Here is a 7,568-nt window from a genome sequence, read left to right as displayed (position 1 = left end):
TTCAGCAAGTCGCTGGGCCATGGCTTCTCGATATACACTGGTAGAAAACTCTTTCTTTTTTTTTATAAGTGCAGTCCTTCTGTGTGTAGAACATTGGCTCTAGCGTCCAATGGGTGCACCTGATCCAGTTCAGTTGGAACAGTCACCTGCTTTCATTGGCGGGGAGCTGACTGAAGTCTCCCTAGTTGACGACAATGGTCAACCTGTCACGACCGTAGTGGGTCAAATAGAAATAGCCTTATATGTTATGTTCTTCTATTTGTTTCTTATTCCTTTAGAAAAGATCCTATGGATAAGACACCCGTATTTAGGTATCGGCCGTACCTACCTCCGCCGCGGGCGGTGTGCGCGAGAAAAGGGCGCGCTAGTATACATGAAGTAGGCGTAGTAAACAGCTACAAAGACGGTGTTCCACCTTTTCGTAGAGGAAGACTATAACTATAGAAGAAAGACTGGTTCTATCACGTAGTTCATGGCCCCCATGGGGAATGAGAACAGAGACATAGCATCTTCTTTCTTACAGCGCCCGAAGGATACCGGACTACGACCCGACATAAATGCCAGTGGGTGCTATGTAGGCTCATTGGTCCCGCCGCTTTGTTGATTGACAAGCTATGTCAAAGAGATCATTCTCTTAGTGGCCATTTCTCTACGCAATGACACGACTCTCTATATATGATAATTGGTTGAAGACAGACTAGTCATCTACTACAAGTCCCGTGTTCCACCATCGAGTAGTGGTCTACTAGAGTCAATTCCATCTTGGCTATGCGCATTTCCTGCCTTGAGTTGATAGAAAGGTGCTTACGCCGTTAAGGTTGCCTCCCCAGGCCCCAAGGGGCGAGGGTTTAGTGGGCCCACGACAGCCAATCCGTCCACTCTTGGCAGGCAATGACAGACCTGAGAATGAAGACAGACTAGTATCAATTCGAATCTGAGTTAGGCGAAGCAGTCAGTCGCGCCACTTCAACTTCACACCCCGAGACGAAAGCGCAGCGCAAGCGGACGGGAGTATTCGTTTCAGACAGAGCGATCGCAGCAGCAGGTATGCATCAAGATAGAAGGCATGGAGTACTCACCAAGAGAACACGGCATGGCTGGTGAAGATTGGGCTTTGGCCCATGATGATAGATAAAAGAAGAGAGAGACAGTCCAATTCATACAGCTCCCAGACCCAGCAGACCCCGACCCCACTCCCAGTATGACGACGCCCATATGACATTTCTATGGATTGTAGCGTCAGATCTAGTTCCTACTTTAGGCCACAGTTGACTATAAGTAGGCTGTTAGCGATCAATGCTGCTTGCCCTTCCTTGGGACTCTAATACTTGTGGAATCCTATGGAGGGGCCGCTTGTCTGTAGTCTTTGACTCTGTCCTTTGATCCAACCACTACCACTAATGTTTCACTCTTTCGGAAGCAATTCAAATTAACATAAGAAAGGAAGTGGAATTCTCGTCTTCAAAAAAGGGGCAGCTTTGAGTCTTGCCCTTCTTTCTTTTCTCATCCTGATACTGAAGACACATCAAACTCCTAACGACTGATAGACGGCTTGAATTAAAGAAATTTTCTGTATCGACCCAAGCCAAGCTATTAGCCGAACGAGAGTCCCCTACTACGAATGAATCAGAATCCATGGATCTCAGGAACAGCCGATTTCTCAATAGGGCCGACGATCAAATCCTCGAACAGCACCCATACATGCAGGCCCATACCATAACTCCGCTTTCGGTGATTATGAATCTCTATCAAACTCTGATCGAATGAATAGGTTTGTGTGAAATACAAGCTCACGTTCCGGAAATAATTTCTTATAGGCGTGAGGATAGGCATAAATAGATTGAGAACCTGTTCTTCAACTGAAACTGAGCAATATGGTTTTAACACAGAAGAGAAGATAAAGGAAGGGCACCGCTCCAACGGTAGAAAGGCTTAGCGATTAGAGAAGCGAAGCAGGCTTACTGATAGAAAGATAGAAACCGAAAGAAAGAAGGATTACGTCCGAGACGGTTAAACGCAAGGAAATTCGCCAACCAAGAACATAGGGGAAAGGTTCTAGCCCAGTAGCTTCATCTTATGGTTCTAAAACCCTCTGTCGGCCCTTACAAACCGATTGGACCCCGGGGGGGAACCTAAGCTTTGCTAAAGCTAAAGCGAGGGAAAGGTTCTTCCTCATGTAGTGGGCTACAGGCCACCTATCCATAGTCTGGAAAGGCATCAGTAGTTGGTCAAGTTCAGGGAGCAAAGGGAGAAAGGGCATACAAGTACGGCTCCAAAGAGTTAATGAGTCCAGTCTCCGGTCTCAAGGACAACCAACTGTCTACTATACAAACAAGGAATAGCGCATCCGGGAATGAATGCATTTCAAAATGAAAGAGAGAAGAAGCAGCTAATGCATCATCAACGAAAGCCGCTGAATCAACTGATGCAGTGTTATACGCCAAGGTCAAGGTATATGCATTCGCCAAGTCAAGGGCTAAAGCATCTCCTTGAACAGAAGATTCACTTCCTTCTTAACGTGAGACACTCGGCTTTTCAAAATTACAATAATAGGTCACTAATAGATCGGCTTCAACGAAAAGATTTAGTTGACTGAATGACTGGTCTAGGGTGAGAATAGCATGTGTTCTCTTCAAACTAGGTTTTCATGGGCGGGCTATTGAGAATCATGAGGTTCTCATATCAGAATCCCTATTCAAACGAGGAGAGAAGGAACTGTTAACGAACAGTAGGTGTTCTCTTCAAAGCAAGACCGGCGAAGGGCGATTCTTTTGAAAAGAGTCTTCGTTGAAGTGAACTCCTTTCTAATAGTAGACAGGCAGGTACGTGCTCCGATATAAGGGGGTCAGCTCGGCAAGTAAAGGATATAAGGAAAAAAGCTCATAAAGTCATGACATGCAACCGAGCAAATAGAACCTTCCCTCTCTGCAAGCAAAGAAAGAAGAAGGTGAGCGATTGTAAGGGAGAGGAATGGAAGTGAGAAGCGGCGGATGGGTCGGTCTAGTTCAAAGTCTAAGCTAAGATTGGTCTAGTTCAATAAGCGTACGATTGGTGAAGCTATGAATCGACAGATTGTGGAGTGAAATAGACGTTGGAGTGTGAATCGGTAGATTTCCAGTACGGGAGTTCGAGGTTGTATTTCTTTGATTCTGGTTTCCGATCTAATCATGTGATTCTTTCAATCAGCATGCTCTTCTCCAATGTATTCTTTTAGGCGAAGAAGCGGTTTATCCAAGAGTGGGTTACTTACCAGAGAGTTTGGCTTGGTCTTGCTTTCTTCTTTGTTGAGCAGTTATCTAATTCGTCCTCATTGCCAATCTTTACTCCTGCTTCAGACCTGTTTAAAGTCTCCGTAATGTCCGAGCGTTAGCAATCCTCTAATTGTGGTCTTAGAGCTCTCTAGAGCTCTTAAGATGAAATGGTTTTGCAATGATGCTCCTCTATCCATTCTCGACTTAATCCTCTCTAGCTTTGGTTCGTATTGGGAGTGTTCTCCTTTTGGGGTTCGGGGGCTTGCCTCCCATCTGGTACTTATGTGGTAGGTGGGTTATTGAAGGTGGATAGGTTTTTGTAAGAATCAGTTTAAGGATCAAGATCGGTAGAAAGATCAAGATCAGGAAGAGCTTCTCTTCGAAGGTGCCGCTGAGGAGCTCTGTTCGGGTACCCCCCTCCGGCTCGTAGTTGAGAAGAGCTTTAGTTTAGGAAAGGGCTAAAGAAAGGGGTGCGATCCCTCTCGTTGAGAGTCAAGGGTCTCCTGGAGTAGAAGGCACATCCTGGATCTATTAAGCCGGCAAGGGTTCAGCATTGGCTTTCACGACCGCAAAGGGGCCATCTCTCAGTCGGAGTAGATAGAAAGGATCTTCTGATCAATCCGGAGAGGGAGAGAAGGAGGAATATATGTATACCAATTAAAAGCTAATGGGTATACATATACAAGATAGATCAATAGAAGGGCCCTCTGATTGTCCAGGTGTTGTGGTACAGGTGGAGTTGGAAGAGCTTTGTTCAGTGAGAGATCTGACGTCTATTCCAGGCCGTGCGCAAACATGCTATTATAGATTCTCCTTGTGGAGTTGATTCAAAATATCGATTCTCATTGCGCTGGGATGCGAGGGATGGCTAACTAGCAATATACACCAAACATGCTAGCCACAGCAAGACGAGACCATGCTTTATGCGCAGAGTAACACTATGTGAAAGTCTCACAGAGGAAGACCAGATGATGGTCTCTAGTAGATGACATCATTAATTCTTATACTACAACTATCCACAAAGAAGCTATTACAAGCTATCCACCAGGAAGCTACCCCCTCTTTTTAACTAAAAGCCTTGTAACCACTGACAATGGGGTGTCAGTGTCATATTAAGAAGCTAGTTTAGTTAACAACAACTTAGTTTGAATTCCGGCTTGTAGTGATAGGGCAGGCTCCCTCTTGGTCGAGTGAGCTTTCGCTTCCTTATAGGTCCTAGGTTCATCATAGGAGACAAGTGAAGCAAGAAAAGCACGGTGTCGAGGAGTGAATGTCTCATAATCAACGGGAAGAATAGACTTACGTGAAGAAGGGCGAAGCATGACTGAACCTGAATCCGGTGCCGAGGATGAAGTCTGTGGAGGGGGAGGCTCTTCTTGAGCTTCACTTTCATCGGATGAGTGAGACCTGTCGGAATGAGCATGCAATACAGGGGGAACACTAAAGTCCCTATCTACAAAAGATACAAGAGGATCCTTATCACAAGGAGGATCATATCCAGGCAATAAGGCAAATTCCATCTTATCAGAACATTGAAAATTGTCTTCTTTCTCTTTCCTTTCTCAAAGAATGGATCATTTTAAAAAAAGAAATCCGTCAAGTCGTCTATAAATTAACAACATATCTAGCCCCTGATTTTGAGGCAACTGGGGCTGGCCCCCAAACATCCGAATGTACTAGAAAAAAGCACATTTAGTTTGACTCAACAAAAATGGAACAGAAGACTGCTTGGAGATAACACACGTTTCGCATTTCTTAAATGGAAATGTGAGTACTTAAAAACTACTAGAAGAATCAATTATTCGAAGAGTTTCGTCATTAGGGTATCCTAATCTTTTATGCCGCAAAGCATGCATATCAGTGGAGAAACAAGCAAAACTAGATACATGACCCGAAATAGACGTCAAGTCGCAGTCATCGACGTAGAAGAGTCTCCCCCTCCTTACGGCCTTTCCCAATCTGCTTCCCGGATTTCAGATCCTGAATCACACAACCTACAAATAAGACTGAACAATCATTATCAACCTATAACCAATAGACAGCAAATTCATAGAGAGTATAGGTACAAACTAGATTTTGAAAGTAAACCAAACCACACTTTTTGTGAACGAACAGAAACAGATCCTATTTTTGACGCATTGCAAGTGGATCCATTTGCAATGGGTTATGGGAACAGTAGAATGAACAGGACTGGATGCATTCAAGCAAGACATATCACCTGTCATGTGGCTGGAAGCGCCTGACCCCACTAACCGGAGAGACATTGCTAGGAGTTTTCGTAGCACTTTTTTGATGGATGCTTTCACTCAATGGACAATCACCTCAGAACTATTCTGCGAAGCAGACAGAGAAGCATTGAGATTGGGATTGCGATTCATACTAGCTATTCCTTTGCTTGTGCCCGTTCTTCCCCAGTTACGAGATCAGGAGATAAGAGGTTTCTAGTAGCCGGAGATCCAGAGAAGGTTAGTTACTGGAGAAGATTAGTGACCCGCTGACTTGCGTGCTAACGAGCAGGATCTGAAAGATACTGTTGCCACTCTCTTACTTGAAACCTACTTACTCGAACCTTCCCCGCCTTCCAGCAGGAACCAGGAAAGAGTGAGCCACAGGTTGGAAAGAGCGAGCCAAGGGTTGAATACCAGCAATCAAAGGAAACAGGATCTCTTCCAGTACAACAAACACAAGCCCGCTCGCTAGCAAGCCGCGGAAGGCATATGATTGATCTAATATCAATATTAAAGGAGCTGGAAGATGAGCAGGAGTATTCTCAATCGACACTCCTAAAAAAGAGAATAGGTAATATGATAAGGAATAGGAACAACAAAAGCAAGTCTTCCCGTCCCTGACCCCTACCCTATCCTATATTTTAACCGCTCCGTGGGCTTCCCTGACCCAAGCCTACTCTCCCACTTCAATTCAATCACTGACTTCAATATAGTTGTATGGGAGTTTACTTCTTCCCTTCTACTTGGGTACCCTTTAACAATATCCAAAGTGGGTGGGGATTCCCATCGACTAGATAGGCTCTTTAACAGGGAGGTTGGGCTAAAAGACAGAGGTTGCTTGCATACTTGGTAGTATGCTCCGGAGGGCGGGATTGATAGCTTGACCTGAGTTGATTAGTCACAACGACCCGTGGAGAGGCTGTGTCGAGTCCATGCAGACTAGAAATTAGTCTAGTCATTCCATAGAGGATTACTATATAAAATAAAGAGCGATAGGACATATTGTATTGATCATTTCACGGTAGATAAGTAGAATGGGGTACCTCGAAGGCGTTGAGGTATTCTAAATTGGATTAATTGGAGTGCTTGGGTGATTATCCCCCCGTCCCAGCCCCTGCAGAACATACAGAAACGGTAGGTTTCACAAGTCCAGTATAAGCTCACGTCTCATTCAAAGCTTGAAGCGGATTCCACATATTCTTAGTTTGGTTGAGTCAACCGTATATCTATAGAGGTTAGAGCTTAGTAAGTCAGCTTCTTCTCCAGAGGTGCGATCAGGGATATCTTCTGACTCCCTCTGCTCTCTGACGAGCCTCACTCCTATCTCCTATCGCCTGTAGACCTCGCCTTGGGCAGTCCTTCGTAAATACCCTTTAGGAACCTCGTAGTAAAGGAGCTACTTTAACCTGGCGTAGAATTTTGGATTACTCTTTGGTAACTTCATCCTGCTCTGGAAGCACCAAAATTCTCTGACTGCCACACATTCCTAATGCCACTCCTAAACCTCTTTTTTTGAGACGCTCGCTAAACGTGGTGAGTAGACGGTGGTATATTTCCCAGCCACCAATGACCAATGGTTCAACCTGTCACCCATATTTGATTCACCCGTAGTACCTATCAATCTCTTTCAACTACGCCGTCCTAGCTCGGGTTACTAGCTCAACATACGCAACGGGGAGCAATGCTAGGTTAGAATCCGATACTAAACTCTTAAAGGGAATCATGGTGGCATACGAATCACCTTATCTTGATACCATTGCAAGTGTAAAGACCAATCTCATCATGGCGGGCCCTAGAGACGATTAGATAGCACCATAAGACTTCCTTAGCGAATACTAGTGCCATCCTCAGACACTGAAGTCAGTCGGAGATATAGATTCGATACAAGCCCCCATAGGGATATCCTATGTCCAGCCCCGACCCGAGCCACTCCAATCCCGGAAACCTTACCTGAGCTACTAAATAGAAATCGAAATCAACTAGTCTTACTTTTTTCGGGGCTCCAATACCTGTACTCGAATCTTGCTTCTAGTAGCCGAGCTGAGACTATCTCTTTCCTAGGTTTGGCTAAGGCAAATGACTGAACCTG

This window comes from Citrus sinensis, mitochondrion (assembly GCF_022201045.2).
Source record: "Citrus sinensis mitochondrion, complete genome".
NCBI lineage: Eukaryota > Viridiplantae > Streptophyta > Magnoliopsida > Sapindales > Rutaceae > Citrus > Citrus sinensis.
Note: the sequence above shows the minus strand (reverse complement) of the source record.